Source organism: Jatropha curcas, chromosome 5 (genome assembly GCF_041381405.1).
Source record: "Jatropha curcas cultivar XTBG-Jc1 chromosome 5, XTBG_Jcur_1.0, whole genome shotgun sequence".
In the NCBI taxonomy this organism is placed as follows: domain Eukaryota; kingdom Viridiplantae; phylum Streptophyta; class Magnoliopsida; order Malpighiales; family Euphorbiaceae; genus Jatropha; species Jatropha curcas.
Window position 1 is genome coordinate 16,079,022 of NC_143155.1, and position 25,397 is coordinate 16,104,418.

The 25,397-nt window shown below is 34.6% G+C and overlaps 1 pseudogene; it reads left to right on the forward strand.

The window, feature by feature from the left end:
- LOC149496277 (uncharacterized) overlaps positions 1-25,397 on the forward strand; it is a 99,058-nt pseudogene that overhangs the window by 69,159 nt on the left and 4,502 nt on the right.

The following is a 25,397-nucleotide window of genomic DNA, read 5'->3' on the forward strand; positions in this document are numbered from 1 at the left end:
CCTTACAACGCTTGACATTACCGTTTGCAGTTTTAGATGTCAGCTTTATAAGAGAATGCCAAATGGGGTATTGTTGAGATGTGTATCGATTAAAGAAGCTGAGAAAATAATGGAACAAATCTTTACAAGAGTTTGCAGCCCCCACATAAGCGGAAAAGCTTTAACAAAGAAGATTCTCAGACACGGATTTTTTTGGTCGATAATAGAAAGAGATTATATTTCTTTTGTGAAAAGGTACTTCGAGTGTCAAATTAACGGAGACCCGAGTCACATTCCAACCTTCAGAATTAAATCATTCTATTTCGCCATGGCCATTTGCAACTTGGGGAATAAATATTATTGGCAAAATCTCACCTCCGACATCCAATGGGCATGAATTCATCGTGGTGGCAGTAGATTATTTCTCAAGATAGGTTGAGGCAGAATCTTTTAAGAAGATCGGCGCCAAGCAAATTGCCAAATTCATTGAGAAGAATCTTATTTGCAAATATGGGATATACCATCATATAGTGACGGACAATGGAGTTCAATTTCAAGCATATGTGAAAACGCTGTTAGCAAAATATGGAGTTGAGCATCATAAGTCTTCACTGTATTGTCCACATGTGAATGGAGCAGTGGAAGCCGCAAAAAGGAATATTAAGAAGATTTTAAGGAAAATGGCTGAGAATCATCGCGATTGGGCTGGTAAATTACAATATGCTTCATGGGGTTACAGGGTCATCACCAAATCTGCAAATGGGGCAACTGCTTATTCTCTGGTTTACAAAATGGAAGCTGTGTTACCAATTGAGATAGAAGTGAAGTCCTTGTGCATATGATGGAATTCAAAATTCTAGAATGTCAATGGGCTGAAAGTCATTATCAAAAAATAGCTCTCCTTGATAGAAATAGGTTTAGCGCCAGATTTATGGATCAGCTGTACAAAAGGAGAATGGCGAAGCACTTTAATAAAAGAGTCAATCCAAAGCTACTTAGAGTGGGAGATTTGTTCCTGAAATAGATGAGGGCAAACATTCCTGAACCAAGGGGAAAATTTAAGCCAAATTAGGAAGGTCCATTTCTGATTAAAAAGATGTTCTCAAAGGGTGTAGTGAAGCTATCAGATTTAGAAGGCAATGAGCTTACAAAGCCAATCAAACAAGATAGGTCAAAGAAATTTTATGTTTAAAACAAAACGTTATGGCAAAGCCCAACTAATCTAAATTCAGCTTTTGTTTTTTTATTAACTTTAAAACTTGTCATGTAAAATTTTAGCCATTGTCCTAATGATGCGAATTTACATTGTTGATATGAAATAAGTAGGAAATATTTGAAACAGTTCAAGCAAAATCATTATGCATAGCATCTTGTGCACCATTTATCAAAGCACTATTAATATGTTGATTAACACATGTTAATAAAAGGCAAAGAAATAAGGCAAATATCTGCCTAGACCTGTCAAGAAATAGACAATCAATACAACTATGACACTCACGTCTTGTCCAATCTCAGTATAAGAACATAGCCAGTAGCGCTAGTACACAGATTCCGAAGCATTCGCTTTTTTAGGAAGAGGAACAGTAGCGGAATTGAGCTAAATGGAAATAAAGCGAGATAAGAATCTCTTGGGTAATCAAGCCTCCATTGAAGCGAGTTTAGTCTGGAACGGACTGATGAAGTTCATATTTCCAGGTTACATGACTTGAATAGTAGGCCACCACTGTTGTTACCCCAAATAGGGTCACAAAGAGTATATATGAAGACATAGTGACATGCTGTAGATACCAACATGGGTGGATCCATCTAATATTTCCTGCAGCAATACTCTAGAAAATGGCGGCCAATCCCTCACAAAATCTCCAAGGATGCGTCTCCAACTTTAAGCAAAGTACTGTGATTCATAACAAAAGATCAAATGGTCTTATGGTGATCCCACCATCTTAAGCTTCTTAACAGCCCAGAGCTGCATATATGACACCAGTTAATCAAAGCAGAAAAAAAAGAAAGGATAAGGAAAAATAAGAAGAAAAAATAAAAAAATTGCTAAGCTGAAAACCCGAAAAGGGTAGCTTATGCAAATATTAGATTACAAATACCAAAAGGAAAGAAAGAAAATAAACTCGCTAAGCTAAAAACCCGAAAAGGGCGGCTTAGGCAAAATTTAGAGTACAAATACAAAAAAGAAAAAAAAAGAAAAGAAGAAAGAGAAAAAATGAGCTTGCTAAGTCGAGAACCTGAAAAGGGCAGTTTAAGCAAAAGTTAGAGCAAATAAACAAGATAAAAAGAAAGAAAGCTCGCTAAGTTGAAAATTCGAAAAGGGTAGCTTGGGCAAAAATTAGAGCACATGGGATAGACTGGAGGTATTTTTATATGAAGAATAAGTGGGCTCCGCTTTAGACAAAGCTCAATGTTGGGATCCCGAGATAACTCTCTTAGCCGAGTCAAAGTTTAAATAAGGATAATTGGAAATGGAGTATAGTCACTCCGCATCTATTTTACGAAAAGCGAAAGCCTGACAATGCCGCGATTATCAATACTGCTTAGTAAAAAGTACTAACTCATAATGCAAAAATAGACAAGCGGCAACCAAAATGCACTGAATAATCTGAGCTTACTCCCGCTTTAATAAAGCCAACAACGGCAAAATGTCTACTCCTGGTCCATATGATGGGATATCAGTCAATGGAATCCTAACCAAAGAAATGATCAATGAAGCAGGAGTAATATCCAACCGAGGCACTGTGGGAATCTCATCGATAACCGACCCCCTACCAAAAATGACATTGAACTCCTCATGCAATGTATTGAATAATTCTCAAGGTTTCCTATTAAATAAAGACAAAGTACAATGACAAAATTGTCATTAAAATTTTCCTCAATCTCAATGCTTCTGCCAGCATCATTTGGCTACTCACCTCTCTACCTTGGCCGGACACCATGACCAGGATGAGCCTTTCAACCTCTCTCACGGCGATCCTCACAAGCTTGCTGCATTATAGGATTTTTGCATTAGCCTTGCATATTATGCATACATACCGATGGAAAGCATAGTTTTCCTTATGGCATTTTTGTTTTAAAACTTATAGGATTAAGGGCATCCTCAATAGTCGACTCCATAAGTATCAACCTTGCTATATCATACAGTCGGCTTAACTTCTAGTAACTTCCATCTAGACCTGTAAAATACAGTGGGTTTACAATACACTAGAGTTAGTTTCAAAGAATAAACTAGGGTAAAGCCTATAATAAGAAGCAATCAAAGAATAAATTAGGCAAAACCCATAATAAGAGGCAGTTGAAGAATAAATAAAGGGCAAAGCCTATACAAAGAGTAATCGAAGAATAAACTGGGGCAAAGCCTACTACAAGTAGCAATCAAAGAATAAACTAGGGGAAAATCCCATAGCAAGGGCAGTTGAAGAATAAACAGGGGCAAAGCCCATAAAAAAATTCTAAAAAAAATAAATAGGGGCAAAGCCCATAAAAAGAAGTTTAAGCAGTACCCCGAAGACATGGGCCAAAACTGCCTCGACCATTGGAATAATTTAGTTCATAAAACAAAGGAACCTCTCCAAACAGTTCTCATGAGCAAATACCTCATACACACCAGCTATACAGCTAGCCAATAAGTGAAAGCAAAACTGAAACCAAAACCTAAAAGGTTTCAATCCTTATATAAGCTATCAATAGGCTTACGGGGCCCAATTATGGCTTTCAACCCGTTTGTTGCGACAGAACTCTTATGCTTAGCCAGCAGTTCATTTTGACTCACTGCCTAAGTAAGGGCATCACTGCTGGTCGCAAATAAAATTTCACGACCAATAGGTAACTTTTCTCAATTTTTTCGTGCAAAGTCACACATAGTTTCACAATCATAATTTAATTTATATTGCAAAGTCATGTATGTTAAATTTTTGTGCAAAGTCATTCCTTCTCACACGTGTAAGCTTTTCCTGGCGTAATCATGGAGCTTCTAGTACTAACCCATAGGCCAAAGGCCTCTTTCTCTTTGTTAGCAGTAATTGCTTCTTGCAGGTAGAAATGATTTCTGTCCAAAGTGACACATGTTCAAGATTAAGTCGTCCCGAGTGGCGCACCTCATTGAGCCATCCCAAGTTGCACACCTCATCAAGCCGTCCCAAGTGGTGCACCTCACTAAACCATTAAGTCATCCCAAGTGGCGCACATCATCAAGCCGTCCTAAGTGACACACTTTATCTAGCCGTACCAAGTGGTGCACTTTCATATTAAGTTACCAAAATGGCACACTTATCCGCAGAAGCCGCCGACCATTATAATGGCGCAATTCCTCCACTCCACATGTCCAAAGTGAGTCCTGTCCAAAGCGAAGCATTTCAGATCAAGCCATCCCAAGTGGGGCACTTCATTAAGCCATCCCAAGTGGGGCATTTTATTAAGCCGTCCCAAGTGGCACCCCCTTATATCAAGCCACCCCAAGTGGCGCATCCATCTACAGAAGTCACCGACCATAATAATGGCGTAATTCCTCCACTCTACATGTCCAAAGCAACACCTTTCAGTTTAAAATCGCCAAAATGGAGCAGTCATCTGCATAGGTCGCCGACCATCATCATGGCACAATCCTTCCATCAACATGTCCAAAGTGACACCCATCCAAAGTGATGCATTTAGCAACGACACCAAATGGCGCATTCATCGAGAGAAGACGTCAATCACCATAACCCAATTCCTCTGCCAAACACCGCCGAAATGGTACTCTACATCAGCAAAGCCGCCAAAATGGGCACCCCTACATCCAAGACGTTTAAAGAGGTAACTAAGTCTAAAGGACACCTGCCCTGTCTCAATAAGAGACGACATTTCAACAACTGCCAAGTAAGTGCTTCTTACTTGCGCGTCTAATTTACACTTTGACGACATTTTACTCAAAAAAAAAAAGAAAGCAAAATATCATCAAAGTGGGGGCAAACTGTAGACGCTCAATTTTTGCCCCAAAAAGGCTCAGTGATGATACCCTTTTTTATGATAAAATGAGTTCGAGATATTTGATGAATTTGATTCTCGAACCAATGATCCAAGTTTAAGAAATGTGACATGTCGGGTCATTTTCACATTTTCAAGGTCCACATCGAAATAGGGCTCAGGAAGTGTTTCGAGTGTATAATGCATCCCAGTGCACTGCCTCATTTTATGTGCCGCGGGACTGATTTCGTGCAAAGTGGGCCTAACCCATTTTGGGGCCCATCATTTGCCTATGACACTTAGGCCTTAAAATTAGGGCCACCTAACCGCTCATTTACCTATAAGTAGATGAAGCGTCTAGGCAAATGGGGGGAGGAAGATCGAAAAAACCTCTTAATCTAAATCTATAACAAGTTTTATAGATTTAGTTACAGAGAGAATAGATTTCTTCTAAGAACTTCAGTGTTTTTGCAATCAATCATTCTCTAAACACTAATCAATCAATCAAACAAATCTCAAATTATTGATCAAAGAACAAAGTTGTTGGGTATTTCTTACCATTTTCAATTCAATCTCGAGGTTTTTTCTTCAAAATAAGGTAAATTGAGAGTCTAAATCTTTATTCTTCATCTTTTTCTTTCTTTAGTGACCTAAATCACTATTCTTAAGCCTAGCTGTGATGAAAACTAGGATCAACTAAAGAGGCTTGTCTGTGTCGAAGTGAAGCACTAAGTGAACAAGTGGCGTAAGCCACTATGTATGGCATGCGCCACTAGCAGTGGTGTGCTCCACATCCTCACAGACAACCTTCTGAGGCTTTATTCTTTGAGTTTTCTCATCAAAGCAAGGCTCGCACATCACTACGTGTGGCGCACAGGATTGCATTTCAAAATTTTAGAGTCGTTAAATCAATAACATAACTTTAATTCTGGGATCCAATCGAGTCAAGCATTAAGCATCTTTGCTTAAAATGTGTATAAAACTCATTTTTGGCCCGCATGAGCAAATAAAGAACAATAAATTCTTGAACTCTAATCTTCTTTCAAGTTAAAATTCATCATTTTTGCTTTACTGTCATTTACTTTTCAATTCTTCAAATTCTAGGTTCATTTACATTTATGCAATCTTTATCTTTGCTCTTCATTCATTTATGCTTTAACCTTTAACTATTAATGTTGTTAATGTCATTTTTGTCTCCTTTATTACTGTTCTTACTTTAAGCTATTGTTTGATCATTGTTATGTTTAAATTCATGTTGAATGCATGCTTTAATTCTCTTATATTAGGTTCTTTATGGCTTTTATTATTTAAGCTTTATGTATAGGACCTTAATGGGTCCTATAATTTTCTTATCTGTAATAAATATTGGTTTGGGAAATTATATGGGGATTAAGGGTAGATAATTAGGTTATTGGTTGTAATTCTATTCTCCTCCCTCTTTCTCTGGATGATTTTATTTATGCTTTATGTATTTGATAACATGCATGTTTGCCATGATTTCAAAAATGCATTAAAATGTTTTATAACTCAATTAAAGTTAAGCCTATTATCAATATTGTGAATGGATGGATAATGAAGGAGGCCGATTTCTAACTGAGCAGTCCAGGTGCCTAATACCTTCTCGAGACTGTACCTAACTCCCATTACTAGTCTCTGGTTAAAACCGAATTAATCATTTTCAAAGAATTGTTAATTTGTGATATTTTTCCTAAAAAGGGTGGCGACTCCAAATAAAATCTCTTACCAAAGTAAGAGTCATTTTCAAAATCCCTTTCAAAATGATCAACTTTTTTGAGGATCAAAAAATGGGTCTAATAGAAGAAAACCGATCAATAAATTAAAACGAGCCAAACATATTTTTGGTGTTCTAGCCACTCAAAAAATATAGCATCCTCAAGTTAGATCTTACATTTTTATGGTAAAAGCATCATTTTTATGTCATGAATTTGTATTTTGTTCATGGTTTTAAAGCATGCATTTTTCTTATTTTCAAGAGGTGAAACGTCCAAAGGCATAGGGAAAGAAGTAGTGAAGGATTGATTTTTCCTAAGGTTTGTGTATTTTCTCTATTTAGATATATGCTAGATTTTATATGCATGTTTTGTGTTAAATGTGCCTCAAAATCTTGTTTTCATGCAATATGTATGTAGATCCATGGCTAAGATGCCATATTTATGCACTTTATGAAGTTACATGAAATTTATGCTTGTAATATTATGAAGTTAGAATTTTAAGCTATTCGAGCTCTAAATTTATGTATAAAAATCACGTTTTGAAGCCATATTTGGAGATTATTTGTGTTTAGGATGCTATGTATGTAATTTAGTGAAGTTTGGTGATGATTTGTGGGGTTTTCTACACAAATCTAAGAGAGGCCAAACCTCTCAAGGCCTTTTCTTCATGTTTATGTGTTTTAATTGTTGATTTATGATATAATCTTGCTTATGTGATGATTAATGTAAGCTTGATGTGATTAAAATGCTTGTTGGTGCAAAATTGAGCTTGTTCAAACCATGAAGGGTCTAAAATGTAATTTTGGCAAGTGATGATGACTGATTTGGAACAATTACAAGGGTTATTTGGCAATTTCCCTATGCTTACAGAGAATTTGGATAAAAGGAGGACTTTGAGGACTTTTATGATATTTTCCAATGACCTAAATGAAATTTACATAATTATGGACAAAGAACAATTTGGGACTTAATAAAGGACTATAATTATAAATTGGACCCTTAAAAAAAGATTAATTGTGGACAATGGATAATTTAATATATCATTAATCTATTTATTCCAAATGGGACCCATTTATAACTAATAAGAACTTCAAGGACCAAATTATAATTTGGCCTTAATTAAGATGATAATTAATCATGATTAGTGATAGTTAAGTGGTAGGATGTGTTAAATTAGATGGATGAATTTAGTTTAATAATTAAGTAGTTAAAATGTGACACTTAGATCTAATTAGGTGATTAAATGGAAAAATAATAGAAATAATAGAAACAATAGAATATAAGGATATTAAACTAATTAGGTAGTTAATTAGTATAATTTAGTAAGATAGAATTATTAGGTTTAATAATCCATAAGCTTCAATTATGAGAATGTAAGAAAGTATGAGAATTATGGATCAATTAGGGGCTAAATACATAAATTGCCCCCATAACTTTTACAAAAAAAAGTCTTGTTGCTCCTTTTACTTTCAAAGTGATTTTATGGCCTCTTAGACTTCACTTTTTGTATCAATCACACACCTCGCAGAAGAAAAATTAATTCTATCTTACTAATTATTCTGGTGTATTTATGAGACCGAAAAATTTTATTTAAGAATATTGATGTGGGTGAATTATGAAATGAATTAAATATGATGGATTTTTATTGACCCTAGTTTATTTGGTTGAGTCAGTAGTAGTGTAGAGGTATCATAGCATAAAAAAACAATATTGTTAATATTATTATATGACACACAGTGTCGATTATTAATGGGCTAACAAACTTCCAATTCAGGAGCTAATGAATTCCCATTATTCAAGGGCTGATGAACCCCCAGCTTATCATATGGCCATTTGTTCCCGACCAATAAGTTGCATGATGTTATTATGGCTTCAAACCATATGTTATTATGTTTTCTTTGTCTGCTATTTGGTTCTTCTAAGTGCGCTAGTGGCACAATTAAAATATTATTTCAAGAAATAACATAAGTAAATAATTGTGCAGCTTTTATAGAAATATGCTGATTTACTGATTGATGATTATTGAATTTAATAAAGTATGTTGACTGTGAATATTTATATAATGCATTTGAATTATGCTATATTATGATGATATTGTTTGATTATAATAAAATGTTGTATTATAATGATGACTTATATTATGACTGCTTACGTGTATTTCCTACTATAAATGAGGAAATAAGCACCACTAAAGCTTAGTGGTTGCCTTGTCACGCGCATGTTGCTGACTATTTAGGTAGATGGTCCATAAAGTACATCAGACTATTCAGAGGCCATATTTCTGATAGAGTCAGTTTAACCCAATCTTTTTCTTTCAATTTTTTATGAATTTTGTAGTGGCATGTAAATATAATTAAAAAGCTAGATGTTTTTATTTGAGTCGGAATGTTAAGAATTAAGTATTTTGAAATAGTAATACTATTTTCTGACTCAGATTATTTTATCGAATGTAATGAATATTTTAAATGTCTTCAATTAAACAAAACTGATCTATAATTGTGTTGGAATTTATGAAATGCGATGGCAGATTTGATGAAATTGTTGAGTTTTGTTGGGAAAATAATTTGAGAAATGTAGTTGATGTTGTGGATGGGTTGTAGAAGTGTTTAAAATGTTTTCTGTGATTTTTGGGGATATTAAAAATATAAGAAAAACTCTTGGATTTTTTTTTTCTGTAGGATTTCTTCGAAAATTTTATAAGTTATTTTCATATTATTAAAATAAACTAAATAAAATGGTTAAGTCTTAAGCATGTTGGTTTAATACGTCGGTGTTAAACCTAATGTGACTCTTTAGGTCCTACTTTATAAAATCAGATTTTGGGTGTCACATGATCCAACAAGCTACTAACACTCATCCTCTTATTATCCTTAATAAAGTAAAGTATCCAGTCCTTAATCCTTTAAATATGATGGATCCAACACAATAAACCACACTCGTGAATCTACGATTCTCCTTTAAAAGTGGAAATATTACCCCAAAAGTGAATCCAACTACTCTTGCTCAAAAGCACTCCCTTACTACTTAATTTGTGAGGATATGGAGTTTTTTATTTTGATTTTTCCAATGAAGAAAAGAATCAAATCCAACCTTGATTGATTTTATTTAATAGATTGGTTTTCTTTTATTAAACTCGTTTATTAATCCTCAGAAAAAGGTTCTCTTACTTTGGTAAAAGTTTTATTTTAGGATTCACCACTCTTATTAGGGAAAAATTCTCGAATTATTCAATTCTTTGGAATCAACTAACTCGATTTTCAACCAAAGATGGGGGTCCAGGAGTTAGGTATGACATGGGAAGTGTTAGGCACCCATATCGCCCAGTTAAACTGGTCTCCTCGTTGTTTATCAATTCACAATTTCTTAATAACACCATTAACTAAAACTTGAGGTGTAAATACTTTTTGATGCAATTTAGGAAATCATGTCAATCATGCAAATTAACAACACATATAACATAAAACTAAACATCCAAAGAAGGGGAAGAAGGAGAAAAGAGTACAAACCAAACCTAAAATACATTCTACTTTTTAATACCTCCAAATTTCCTAAATCCCATTAATTAATTACGAACAAGCAAAAAAATGAGACCCATTAAGGTCTCTTACATTTTGCCATAATATAACATTGAAGCAAAGTAAAAAAAAACATCCATACAATACAAACACAATATAAACATAATTCATAGAATCAATATCATACATTCAGCACCATTAAGCATTCATTCATTTACCAAATGATTAAATGATGCATTTTTACATTACAAAACTAATAAATGAAGGGTTAGTGCAATAATAATTACAACACATTAAGTTAAAAGGCATAAATAAAGATAGAATAATAAAAGTGCTTAAAAGTAAAAAACATGAATTAAAAGACTATATTTTAAAGGTTTTAACAAGATTAGAATTCATGGCCTTGATGTTCATTATGAATGATGAACAAATACACCAATCATTATTCTCAACCTTGTTTATTAATGTTTATTTGATCCATTTGTGGGCAAGAATGCATCTCAGACCACTTAAGGTTGGAGCTTTACCATTGGATGTCCGAATCGGGACCATTTTATTGATTATTGATGCTTTGAACCTCTGAATTGAAGGTCCTAATGCCACAGGAGGAGTGGCGTGTGCCACACGTAGCGATGCCAAGCCCTTCCCTGATCAAGAAGGTCACAGAGCTTGAACAAGGCAAACAGGGGTGTTTTGGGATGAAGTGGCGTGAGCCACTTACTTGTGGCGCACGCCACATGTAGTGGCTTGTACCACTATCATTGATCATGCCCTACAGAGGCGTAGAAAATCTCCTTTGGTTGATCCTGGGTTTTCCTCACAACTAGACCAAAAAATGGTGTTTAAACACCTAAAAGGAAAATGAAAGAGATGGAGAAATGAAGTAAAGGCTCTCAAGTATTACCTTTTGGAGATTTCCTCAAAGTTTTGTGCAAAAATGGATAAGAGACCCCAAAGGTAGAGTTCTAGATCCAATAATTCGATATTGAGGTTTAATAGATATGATTCTGGGATTTTTAATAGCTCATTAAGAGTTTTTTGTGATTGAAAATCAATGAATCACCACTTAGAACAAAGAGAAACACTAGTTTTCTTTGATTTCTAAGTTGAGTTTTCTAATGGCAAGAATTTCCCCAAGTATCCAAAAAATCCTCCTTTGACACACTCCCCGATGCCCTGTTTATAGGCAAATGGGGGTGTGTGGCCCTATTTTAGGGTTGACAAGGCAAAATGCCACTTGTGGGCCCCAGAATAGGGTCGGGCCCACTTTTACCAAATTAGACCGAGTGGCACGCAGAACGAGACAGTACATTAGAAAGTGTGTCAGCAGGCTTGACGCGCTTCTCGAGTCCATTTATGTTGCGAAACGCCTGGTAACCTGAAAAAGTAAAATGGTTAAATACATATATTTTCTCAGCCACGGACCATTCATCCGAGAACTGGGACGATCAGGAATCTCATCCAAACTTATGTGAAAAACGGTTTATCATCACTAAACCTTTGGGGGAAAAATTTGAGCGTCTACAATTTGGGAATGCCTCTAAGCATGCTATTATGAAAAGCTGAAAAAGGTGACCTAATTGAGCCTTTGAATGCAAATCCCCATCCATTAGGTCGTAACATTTATGAATTTTAAGAATTCCACTAAAGAAATGGTAATACTAGTAATGACACGTAAATTTTTCCAAAATGGATGAGGCATCATCTCGATTGGACCTGTTTATCTAATCGTTTAATAATCTCTTCTTAAATTTTTGAGGACTATTTAGCAACCTTGTTCTTGCAATGATGGTGATGCAATGCAATCTTTTGAAATGTGCGAAAGTCAAAGTATCCTTTACCATTATCATTTTTTATTTTTATTTATCTATTTCTTTTTTATTTCATTCAAGCTAAATTTAAATGAAGAAATAAATGGAGGTAAAGATATGAAGAACTTCAAAATTTTGATTACTAAAGCAAAATGCAATAATCATGGCTACATAAACTTGGAAACAAGGATCATGATTGTTAATCACAAAGTCCAAAATCAAAAGAAGACTCAATAATGAATGACTCAAACTCAAACTTAGATTCTATGTTAAACTAATAAAAAGAAACGAAGACTCGATAACTTTTACTTTAGGCTTAGACTCTATTCTAAGAAAAACTTGGAAAGGTAAATCAGCAAGGTCAATTCTTTCTCATAATACCAGCTCTTAGCTAAATTTTAGAGCATATTGGTTAAAGCCAGTTCTCTTTATAGAGATTTACTCAAATCGAGTTCCCTCTACGTGTTCTTGCTCCATGGCAGGCTTATGGTCTTCCACATTTTTCTTCTTTGGTTTCACTGAGGTTTTTGGATCCCATTTTATGAGTAGTATGGGATGGAATAGCAAAAGGTTATTTCATTCTCTTTGTATGAGAGCTAGTGGAATTAAGGTGGGCTTGAACGTCGATAATAGGATTGGTGGCAATGTTGGATCTTGGTGGAAGGATAAGTAGGTCATCAATAAGATCTTAAATTATATGCCTTAGATATGCCTTAGATTCTTACACATGTTTGTTTTGTGCCCATGTGATTGATGATAATCACAATATTCAAAAGCATTGTAACTCTTTCTAATTAGGAGAAGTTTAGGCTTAAAAGGTTGAGCTAAATTAGATTCTAGAGCTATCTTGTAAACTATGCTCAAAGGCATAACTAAATCGATAAAGTTCCTTTTCATAATTTTTGGTCTGGTGGAACTCTAGTTAAAATTATCCTTTTGAGCATTACCACTTCTTAAGGAGAGAGATGGTTTGATAGGAGTGGATAGATGGATAACATTCCTATTACTTGTTTTATTAGTAACAGGTTGTTTTTGACAGCTTTGAGTAAAAGGATAGGTCAGATTGTTTCTATCCCTCAATGAAGAGGATAGGTTAATAAGAGCTAAAAATTAGGTTTCTTCCTATCTCTTGTCGTGTTTGGTGGAAGACAAACCAAAACTTTCTCCATTCTTTAGGAAGAAATATGGGCTAATGTGTTTAGATAGATTCCTATTACTTGTTAGGTTAATAATAAGCGATTCTTTAATAGTGCTCAAAATGCAATTAGGAAGGTATTTGAGAAACATGTCCTTAACTTCTTCAAAAAGGGCATATGTTTTATAGTTAAGGGCGTCACTAAGAACGGATTTGAAAGATTCCTCTTATTTCTTTAGGAAAGCGATGAGCATGTTTTGAAGAGCTTCAATAGTCAAATTGTTACTATTTCTTAAATTATTTATCACTAATACCTTTGTAGAAACAAAGATAAATAGGTTAGGTCGAGTGAACATATAGGTTGATGGATACTTACCATGTAAGAGTTTGAAAAATGATGGGTGCCTTATGATGTAAGGGCTTTTAATAATGGTGGGTGCCTTATAATGTAAGGGCTTTTATAAATGATACCCTTTTTAATTTAGGATATGGTTTATGCATATAGGAGTTTGGCTCATTTTATATCTTACAAAGAGCTAGACGATGAGAGCTAGTAGTAAAGTGTTGAAGGTTACCCAAAAGGTATGAATTAGTAGTTTCAAGCTAGGGTTTTACTATGTGTTGTTGGTATTTCAAGTTAGCTTTTACCAGGTGGTATTTTTTTAAGGTAATATTTACCTAAAAGGTAGCAGGTGAGAACTGTTTTTTTAAAAAGGTCTTTTACGTTGAGCACCCTAGGTGAAATTAAATAAAGGAAATGGTTAGGTGAGGATTGTTTTCCTAGAAGGTCTTTCAAGTTTGAGCTTCCTAAAAATGTTTAAGATAAGGTTTCCTAAAATGTTCAAGAAAAAGGTTTCCTAAAAAGTTAGAGATCTAAAGGTGACTAAGGTACTTAGGGCTTTTAAAATCAAATGTTTCTTAAAAAGAGTTGAAATTTGAAAGGTGCCTAAGGTACTAACACTTTTAAGTAAGGTCGTTTCTCAAAAGGTTAAGATTTGAAAGGTGCCTAAAGTGTTTAGAACTTTTAAAGAAAATTGTTTCTCAAAAGCTTAAGTTTTGGAAGATTCTTAAGGTATTTAAAGCTTTTAAAGAAAGTGGTTTCTCAAAAAGTTAAGATTTGGAAGGTGCCTAAGATGTTTAGAGCTTTAAGGAAAGTGGCTTCTTAAAAAGTTTAGATTTGAAATGTGCCTCAAGTGCTAAGGGCTTTTAAGGAAAGTGGTCTCTCAAGTGGTTGAGATTTGTAAGGTGCCTAAGGTGCTAAGGGCTTTTAAGGAAAGTGGTTTCTTAAAAATGCTGAGTTATGACAGTGCCTAAGACATTTTGGGCTTTTGTGGTGTTTAAAGTAAAAGAGGAGAAGGTATTCAAAAGGTTTTGACCTTTTAAGTTGACTCAAGTCTCTTAGTCTTATAAGTTATGCAATGCATGGTCATGTTCGTGCATTCGTGCATGTGAATAACAAAGTTTTTTGAACTTGGGAAGATTTACATACATTATGGTACATACAACCTAAGGTTTAAGATATAAGATTTTTTGTATGCATAGGATAAAAGGTAGCTTGGTATGTGGGTCTCGTCAGGGATATATCTAACCACATGTGAAACAAAGACTTTCGCATGGATTCAACAATACAGCCTACTCTTTGCACTTAAAAAGGGATTCGAGGTTTTGTTGCGGTCTTTTGCTATTCTCCAGTATACCTGATGTAATGCTTGATTTTTACTCCTTATGCTCGATGATGAAAATCTTTCGATTTTCTAATTAATTTATTGTTGATAATTATCTGGATTATTCATTTTATATTTTCCTTAGGTAAAAATATACATTCAGTTTATAGGCTATTTAGAAAATTGAAATCGTGAGCTTAAAATTTGTTTTAAAGTGTTAGCCCGAAATTAATTAAAGATTAGTTTAACATTATCTCAAAATTAATTAAAGGTTAGTTTAATTTAAATATTAGCCCAAAACTAATTTAAGTCTTAACCCATAGTTAGTGTTAGTCCAAAATAAAGAGAAGTCGTAAAAACACTAAGGGTTAGCACATTAAAAGGAAAGGGGATAATAGGAGGGGGTGTTGGGTTCCAATATCAATAGTATGCAGCGAAAAGAGAAAATTATAATAAAATAATTATAACAATAGGGATCCATTTAAACGATTAAAGCAATAAAATTACTTACAAGAAAATATTTTTTGTAGATTCTTCGAAACTTTGATCTATGCGACTAAATTGTCGAAAACCACAAGCTATCCAAGTGGTCGGCCTCTAGTAGTATCCAAATGAATGAACAATTGAAAAACTCTAAAACCATTTAGAGGGCTGAGAGATTAGAATATATGATGGTGCTAGCTATCTTATGCTCTATGTTTAGTTTTGTGGCTATGAACAACAACTACGGTCTTTAGACTGTCTCTTAAACCTTATATATAAATACCCTAGGTTATAAATAAATAAATTTAAATTATTTATTTAAACCTTTTAAATATATAAATTATAACTAAAATATAAATGTGCCTATTTATTTATTTAAACAATTTAAATAAATAAATTATAATACATATATTAATAGGATTTTCAATTTAATCAATTCTGTTTATTTCTTTAACTATTTAAATAAATAAATCATAATTAAAATATTAAATTTTTTAATCTAAAATTTATCTTATGTTGGCAACAAATATAAATTAAATTAATTAATTAATATTTGAAGGTCAAGTATATTGTCTAGCAACATGTCAAGACTACTCAAATATTTGGAAAGTCAAAATGGTTTGACTTAACCTTTCAGTGCATGATTTATCAATGTAATTAGTATCCCTTCATCATTAATATTCTGATTTAGTAATTAGGCATGGAGTATGTCTGCTTTACTAAATCGTGTCAGTTCTCTTAATCTTAGTCATTGATTATTTGAATGGAATTCTAAATCTAGTTTGCTAATTTCATTCTACCTTGCGCAAGGATTTCTAAATTAATACTAATAAAGAACAATTAGAACATTTTCTCTGATTTACCTAGGGTGATGAATCATCTCTTAATTACACAAGTATCTTCATACAGTTCCTGAAGCGTAGAAGACACAACCGTCCTTTCAATACTTCATATATTTTATATTTCATATTTACAAGCATATTTATACGCTACACAATAATAAGGTTTGTTACAGCGTTGGATCCAGATATACATCCCTAGTTTATCTCCCTAAACTGCTCGTATACATCCTTAATTTCTCTCCAACTTCTATTCTAATTATGTCTACACTCTCCCTAAGTTGGAGAGTATATGTCCTCCATGCCTAACCTCTCCAAGAACTTATGAAACACAGGACTAACAACTGCCTTAGTTAATACATTAGCTAATTGCTCCTCTGACCTTATATGTGGCACAAAAATGACTCCTCCTTCAATTTTTTCTTTTATGAAATGCCTATCAATCTCCACATGATTAGTACGATCATGTTGAACTGGGTTATGTGCGATGTCGCATGCAGCCTTATTATCACAATACAACTTCATGGGACTAATAAACTCAATCCCAAGTTCTTCAAGTACATTTCGGATCCATAGCAACTCACATACAAGTACTGCCATACCATGATATTCAGCTTTAGCACTGCTTCTTGCAACTACTCCTTGCTTCTTACTTCTCCAAGTTACAAGATTTCCTTCTACAAAGGTGAAATATTCTGTAGTCGACCTTCTATCATCAATTGAACCTGCCCAGTCTGCGTCTATATAACATTCAACATGCATATCCTTACCTTTTGAAAATAAGATCCCTTTCCCTAGTGAATTTTTCAAGCATCTCAAGATTCTCATTACTGCTTCCCAGTATTCTTGAAGAGGCGAATGCATGTACTAACTAACTACACTCACAGAGTAGGCTAAGTCAAGTCTGGTATGTGCCAAGAACATTAATCTCCCTACAAGTCTCTGGTATTTGCCTTTATCTACCAGTGCACCATCATTGTTACCACTCAGCTTTATCTTTTTAGTTGCAGGGGTATCTGAAAGTTTACAGGCCAACATTCCAACCTCCTTTAACAATTCTAACACATATTTTCTTTGGGTCAATAAAATTTCTTTCTTTTATCTCAAGACCTCAATGCCAAGAAAGAACTTTACTTCTCCCAAATCCTTCATTTCGAATTGTGTTGACAGATATTCATGCAATCTTTTCTTCTCTACCATGTTATTTCCTGTTACAATCATATCATCAACATATATTATCAACATAGTTATCCCTTGTCCATCTCTTTTCATGAACAATGTATGATCTAAATTGCACTGTTTGTACCAAAGGCTTTCATAGATTTTGTGAATCTACCAAACCAAGCCCTTGGATAGTTTTAGACCATACAATGGTTTCTTTAATTTACTCACCTTATTACTTTCTTCAACTTCCAGCTCACATCCAGGAGGTAAAATCATTTAAACTTCTTCTTTAAGGACACCATGCAGAAAGGAATTTTTTACATCATACTAATGAAGATACCAATCATAATTCTCAGCCAAAGATAACAAGATACGTACTATATTAATTTTTGCTACTGGAGCAAATGTATCCTCATAGTCTATCCCATATGCCTGGTTGTATCCTTTGGCCACCAGTCTCACCTTGAATCACTTAATTTCTCCATTAGCTTTGTGTTTTATGGCAAATACCCATCTACAACCAACTGCTTTCTTCCTTATAGGCAATTCTACTATCTCCCGGGTTCCATTTTTTTCAAGGGACTTCATTTCTTCTTCCATTGCCTTCCTCCACCTTAGGTGCTCCAATGCTTCCTGCAGACTGTTAGGAATAGATACCACGGATACTTGATTCAAAAAAGACTGCGATTCCCCAGTGATCCTGTGATAAGATACATGATTAGCTATGTTCTTCCATTGCCTTCCTCCACCTTGGGTCCTCCAATGCTTCCTACAGACTGTTAGGAATAGATACAACGGATAGTTGATTCAAAAAAGACTGAGATTCCCCAATGATCCTGTGATAAGATACATGATTAGCTATAGGATACTTTGGTGATGAAGATAATGTGGGTTCATGGACTGTTTTGGTCTACCGCGAGTGCTTCTTTCAGGCAAGGTTTGGATACTTACTTGATTATCAAGCTGAGACTTTTGTTGTTGTGGCATTAGAAGATCAACCTGACTATATTCTTTGTTTGCAGGTCCTTGATCAATACGGTGTTCCTGTATTTGTACTGCCTCCTCATAATCTTCCTGTTCTATGCTTACATCATCAACATTTTGTTCATGCAATTCATGTATGTTATGGGCTGGTGGTGAAGAATGGTCATCATTTAGTTTGGACAGTTTGAGTAGACTACTGTCGTCAAATATCGATTAAGGTGAAGATGTTTCATGTTCAGTTTCAATTTCAGTTTCAGTTCGAGTTCTTTGTTCATCTAATGACTGCAAGTATACTAGATCTCTTTCTATGGTAATATTTCCCCCATTACTTGCAGTCTTCCCCTTACTGTAATACATAGTATTCTCATGAAATATGACATCTAAGGACATAAACATTCGTTTCAACGTGGGATTATAGCACTGATAGCCCTTTTGATTTATTCCATACCCAACAAAAATGCATTGAATAGATTTGGATTGAAGTTTATGCATATTGTTAGTATCATTAATATGAACAAAAGATGTGCATCCAAAGACTTTAGGTTGTAAATTGACATTTGATACAACAGTAAGGTGACAAGATAATTCATCATTAGGAGTACAAAATTTTAGGACTCTAGATGGCAACCTATTTATGAGATATGTGGATGCACTTAGAGCTTCTCCCCAATAATACAATGGCATATTTGCACTTATTAACATTGACCTTGTCATTTCAAGAAGATGTCGATTTTTTCTCTCTGCAACTCCATTTTATTGTGGAGTTTGAGGACAACAGGTTTGATGCAATATACCATTCTCATTCAAATACTCTTCCAATTCATGATTTTTAAACTCCCCTCCATTATCAGGTCTTAATATTCTAACCTTTGTATTATATTGTGTAGCAACCACTTTACAGAATTTTTTGAAAAAGGCTCCTACTTCATTTTTATGTTTCATTAGACATGTCCAGGTCATCCTACTACAATCATCTATAAATGTTACAAAAACCACCTAGCACCACCAAGAGTAGCCATACGTGCAGGACCCCACACATCAGGGCTCAGAACGACGAGATAAGTGAGGTGGAAAAGTAGTACGATGACTTTTAGATAACGTATAAATATCACACTGAAGGGAATTCAAATTTATTTTGCTAAATTTATTCGGAAACAACTGTTTCAAATATCCAAACAAAGCATGACCAAATTGCATATGAATAAGCCAAAGTTCAAAAATAGTAGAGGAGGTAGCCGATAAGCATGAAGCCATCCCAAGAGCTTTCAAAGATGATGAGGTTAGATCCAAGTAGTACAGGTTTCCTTTCCTAGTGCCACAGCCAATCGTCCGTCTCGTCTTAATATCCTTAAAAACACAAAAGAAAGGTCTGAAATTACAAGACAATATAGGGCAATAGTTATTTATGCAACAGATAATAAGCTGTAATTTAAGGATGGAATAACTAAAACTGATTCAAGGTTTAATTCATTTAGAGTTAAGGATCCTTCACCAGTAATAGGTATGACTTCACTACGCGCAGTTTTTACTAAAGGTGTGGATGGGGGTTTCATACCTTTCACAGTACAATCAGAGGTCATATGCTCAGTCACCCCTGAATCAACAATCCATGTATTTTTTCCATACAGAGAAGAAGTACTACTGGACTTACTAGCTGACGAAGACACATTTAGGACAGATGCTATGGATGTTTTGCCTCCCCCATATTGTTTTTCTTGTTCAGCAGTTTGAGCAAGGTGTGCCTGCCCTTTGCGTTTTGGTGCCTCTGTGGGGTCCCACCAGGGAGGATACCCAATATTTTCATAACATCTTTTGCTTGTGTGACCAATCAAGCCACATGTTGTGCACTCCTTCATATTTCCATTGGTCGAGCTAGAATTTGACGAGTTTGAGGGAGTATGCACCATATAGCTCTTTTCCTTTAGGCCAGAATATTTCTGTTTTCTATTATTTGAGTTCCTGGCAAGCAAGGGGGTTGCATCACCCATAGAATCACCCCTATGCAATGCATGTCGATTCGCTTCGCGATGAATGTATGCATATGCCTATTGGAGATCAGGCTTCAAATCCATCCGTAATACTTCGCCCCGAACCTGATCCAATTCAGCGTCCAAACCATTAAGAAATATATAGATTCACATTCGTTCTACGGAATCCTTGTAAAGCTTAACATCATCTGGGTCCTTCATAATAACTGAATCATAATAGTCCAAATCAGTGAAGATTTTGGACAATTCTCTAAAATATGTTGGTAGTTGGCAACTGGCCTGTTTCATCATGAATGCTTTTTGATGTAGCGAAAAAATATAAGTATCATCGCTGCCATCATAATATGCTTTTGACAATGCCGACCAGATGTCTCTAGCTACTGGAATTTGCATATATGTCCTCATCATATTAGGCTTCATAGTGGTAAGCAACCATCCTCGAACTTTTGATTGTCAACATTCCACTTGGCATATTGGGGGTCTATTTTTACAGGAATTGGGTTTATTTCGATGATGAATTCAAGTTTCTCTTTAGCTGCAATATGAATTTCGACAATCTGAGCCAAAGATCGTAATTGGTTTCATCTAACACGATGCCTAGGTTAAATCCGGAAGATTCGTTTTGGTATTGAATGATGGTTGGTGGGTTACTAGAAGATGCTTCATTGGATGGAAGAGATGGAATTGTTCCATCTGTCATGGTTGTAAGATTTCAAAAGGTGAAAGAATATGTATTTTCTATGTATTTTCATAGAGGCTCTGATACCATGAAGCGTAGAAGACACAGCTGTCCTTTCAATACTTCATATATTTTATATTTCATATTTACAAGCATATTTATACCCTGCACAATAATAGGGTTTGTTACAGTGTTGGATACAGATATAAATCCCTGATTTATCTCCCTAAACTACACGTATACATCCCTAATTTCTCTCTAACTTATATTCCAATTATGTCTATAGTTCCTACTATGTCCAATAAATCATTGCTTATTATTCATGAATGAACAATGTGAATGAAAAATCAAAACATAGTCATCCCAATATAAGATAGCTTAGTAATTTCAAGTCAAAGGATCAGTTACACAAACCATTACTTAAGTATTCCATAGACATAGATAACTCTCCATATGGAATTCTCATGCAGGTCAATTCAGTGGACTTGTTTAAATAAAAAGTAACTATATATTAATTCTACATATCACATATATCTCAGCCTATGAGAACAGCTGCTTCCCTAAGGAAAGAAAGAACATAATATGTATCAGTCTCAATAGCTCTAATCATTATCCAATGATGAGGAGAACGTTGACCAAGAATATTTAGAGACATTTTTTTAATGCAAATCTAAAACTCTTAATTATAACCATATTATAATTTATTTCACAAAGCAGTATTGTCTCATGGACTTTATCTTTTACTGAGATTCAATCAATAGAATTAGGAAAAAATCTTAGTCTTGTGAAATTGAATTTATCAATAAAGACGAGGAATTGAAAGAAAAGCATTATTCATTTTGTTAAAATTGAGTTGAATCCTTCACTTGATTCAACCCTTGAACAGATATTTGGTTACCAATATAGTAAGGAAATTAATGGTGGTGGGAGGAATATAGTAAGGAAATTAATGGTGGTGGGCGGAAGGAAGACGATGATGGTATTTTTATGATTATTATTATTATTATTATTATTACTCCCCACATGTCATATATAGGTTTACTTTCCTTTTTTGTTTGTCCCAAAATGTGATCCTATTTATATTTTTAAAAGATAATTTATCATTTAATATCTTAATATACTATTATTTAATGTAAATTTATATTGTCACGCCCCGACTCTAATCACCAGAGGAATTGTCTGCTTTGGTGTAGTCCACAGACGCCCTACACCTCAATGTAGTCCCCGCACGACCTACCCGCACGGTTTTGTCCCACAGGTGAAATGGGAAACTTCCCAGGAGGTCACCCATCCTAGAATTTCTGTTAAGCGAGCACGCTTAACCCTGGAGTTCTTCCAACTCTCTAGTCATTCCACCAAAAGGCGCCTCTAATGATTAGTTTCCCCCTTTTCGATATATGATTTGATTCATTCCTGTGTCCCGCATTCCACTACCCTAGCTAGCCTGCCATCCTATGATCGCTTTGCCGAGTCGGGATGTCACAGGCCCACCAGCTTCCGCGTGGTTCGTCCTCAAACCATACATCTACTGGAGGGGGTCCGACTCGGATACTAAATGTCACGCCCCGACTTTAATCACCAGAGAAATTGTCCGCTTTGGTGTTAATCACCAGAGAAATGGGAAACTTCCCAGGAGGTCACCCATCCTAAGATTTCTGTTAAGCGAGCACGCTTAACCCTGGAGTTCTTCCAACTCTCTAGCCATTCCACCAAAAGGCGCCTCTAATGATTAGTTTTCCCCTTTTCGATATATGATTTGATTCATTCTTGTGTCCCGCATTCCACTACCCTAGCTAGCCTGCCATCCTATGATCATTTTGCCGAGTCGGGATGTCACAGGCCCACCAGCTTCCGCGTGGTTCGTCCTCGAACCATACATCTACTGGAGGGGGTCCGACTCTGATACTAAATGTCACGCCCCGACTTTAATCACCAGAAAAATTGTCCGCTTTTGTGTAGTCCACGGATGCCCTACACCTCAGTTACCAGCACGGTTTTGTCCCACAGGTGAAATGGGAAACTTCCCAGGAGGTCACCCATCTTAGGATTTCTGTTAAGCGAGCACGCTTAACCCTAGAGTTCTTCCAACTCTCCAGCCATTCCACCAAAAGGCGCCTCTAATGATTAGTTTCCCCCTTTTCGATATATAATTCGATTCATTCCTGTGTCCCGCATTCCACTACCCTAGCTAGCCTGCCATCCTATGATCGTTTTGCCGGGTCGAGATGTCACATATATTTTTAATTATGTATACTAAAATCATTATTAGAGGGATATTTCTAGAAAAAAAAACTAAATAAAAAATATAGTTTAACTACATTTATAAGTTTTTATTAATTTATGTGAAAGTCAAATTAAGCCTATATATATGTGTGTGTGGGACAGAGGAAGTATTATTTTAGAATTACTTTCACTTTCTCCAATTAAGTATTGTAAGATATAGGTGTGAGCATTCGGTTAACCAAATCCGATCAAATGGAATTAGCTGGATTTCGATTTATCTGAATATTTTTTTTGTGGCATCTAAATACGAAACCAAATGATATAATAACATATCCAAATCGATTAAATTGGTTTTGTTATGTTTGAATTCAATTATCGCAAACCAAATTAGTCATTTTGGATTTAAAATAAATTTGGTTAGTTGTATATAGTAACTAAACCAAAAATTTGATTAAAATGAGTCGATTTAGTTTGGTTCTCAGTTAGTGTCACACCTTGAGTCCGACCACCAAAGGAATTATCTGCTTTAGATCAAGCCAATCCCACCACATCTTATATTGACAAGATCCGCATGGTTTTGCCCCGCGGGTGAAAAGGAATTTTTTCAAGAGGTCCGCTATCCTAGGATTTTCTTAAGCAAGTATGTCTAATTTCGAAATTCTTCCAACTCTTTAGACCATTCCTTAAAAAAGCATGTTTGATGATTAGCTTTCCCGTTTCAATGTATGATTCAATCATTCATGTCCTATGCATTCCACTACCCTAGCTAACCTCCTCATCTTAGAAGCATGTCTGGAGCTTGCTCTATCCACCTTTTTCAGAATGCTTTGCCGAATCAGGATATCACAATTAGAAATCGAGAATTGCTCACCTCTAGTAATACATACTCTATACTCAAGTCTAAATAAGGTTTAATTGATCACATCCTCTAAGCATTTACAATATGGAAAATATTTTAAATTACAAAAAGAAAATCTTGAAATCCCACTGCCATGATTCGAAATTAAACAATGAAAAGAACGATTAATTAGTTTTTTTTTAATTTAATATTCCCTGCCAACTGATGCTGTGTACTATTTGTTAATTTATATAATACAGAGAACATTTTACATGCATCGCAAGCAATAGTGCTGTTTCTTTTTTATTATTCTTTTGTTTAAAAAATTATTTAAGCTTATTGTTTTAATATGAATTTTTTAGATGATTTAAACCAAAATATTGATGGTAGCTTCTGAATAGATTCTCTATATTATACACGCTTTTAAAGTTTGTGCGGTGAAAGTCTAACTTAAAACATCATATCATTGAAGCATTTAGTTCAATTGACATAAAATTTATTAGTTTCACTTCGTTAATTTTAATATTTTTTATTTTTTTTTACTTAGATAATGCTTTAGAATAGTAAAATAGTGCTAGCTCTGTTATCTTTATTTAGAGAAAACAGAAAATGCATAAGAATTAAGACAGCAGTTAAACTGAATTTTTTCTCTCTATTACCTAATATCTCCCTAATTTGCATTAACTGCTTTATTAATTGGAGAGAGCTAGCTTTCGAAGAGAGAGTTCTAAAGTCACATTTACTGTTTGGATTATAGGAAGGTGCAATAGGGACAAATTTCAAGAATAGGTGCCTCTTTGTATTTCAAAACCCGTATTTGAAAAGGAAAAGAAAAAAAAGGTGCATAATATTAAAAAATAAATGTTGTAGTATATAACAAAAACATAATGCAAGTAGACAATATAATAAAATGAGTACACATTTGTAAACAAAGCACATTTAAATGATTTATACTCCTATAGGTAATAAAGATTTGAGTTTAACATTTTTTTAATATTAACACATTCGTTAACTCTTTATATTTAATAATTCTATGATAAAATGGACAAATATGAGCGGAATAATTTAAAATGGAGTACATGTTAAAACAGGAGGACAGAGAAAACTTAATATGTGAGAATATTTATAAGATGTAACTGCAAACATTAAAAAGTTCTTTTAAAATTATGGTGAAACCATACATTTGTGTGTTCGTTTTATGAAAATTATATAAAGTGTCACTCATTTTATGTTCACATCATTAAAATTCAGCACACTGTAAGAAACAATTAAGATAAATAGTTGTTCACTTTTGCTTTGGAAACACAAAGGAATTAAATGTTCATTTTTTTTATTTTTTTACCACTTTCTCTTGCTAACCAGCACCATTAAAGTACAAACTCATATCGACCGAGAGCATTTTAGACTTTCTTTAT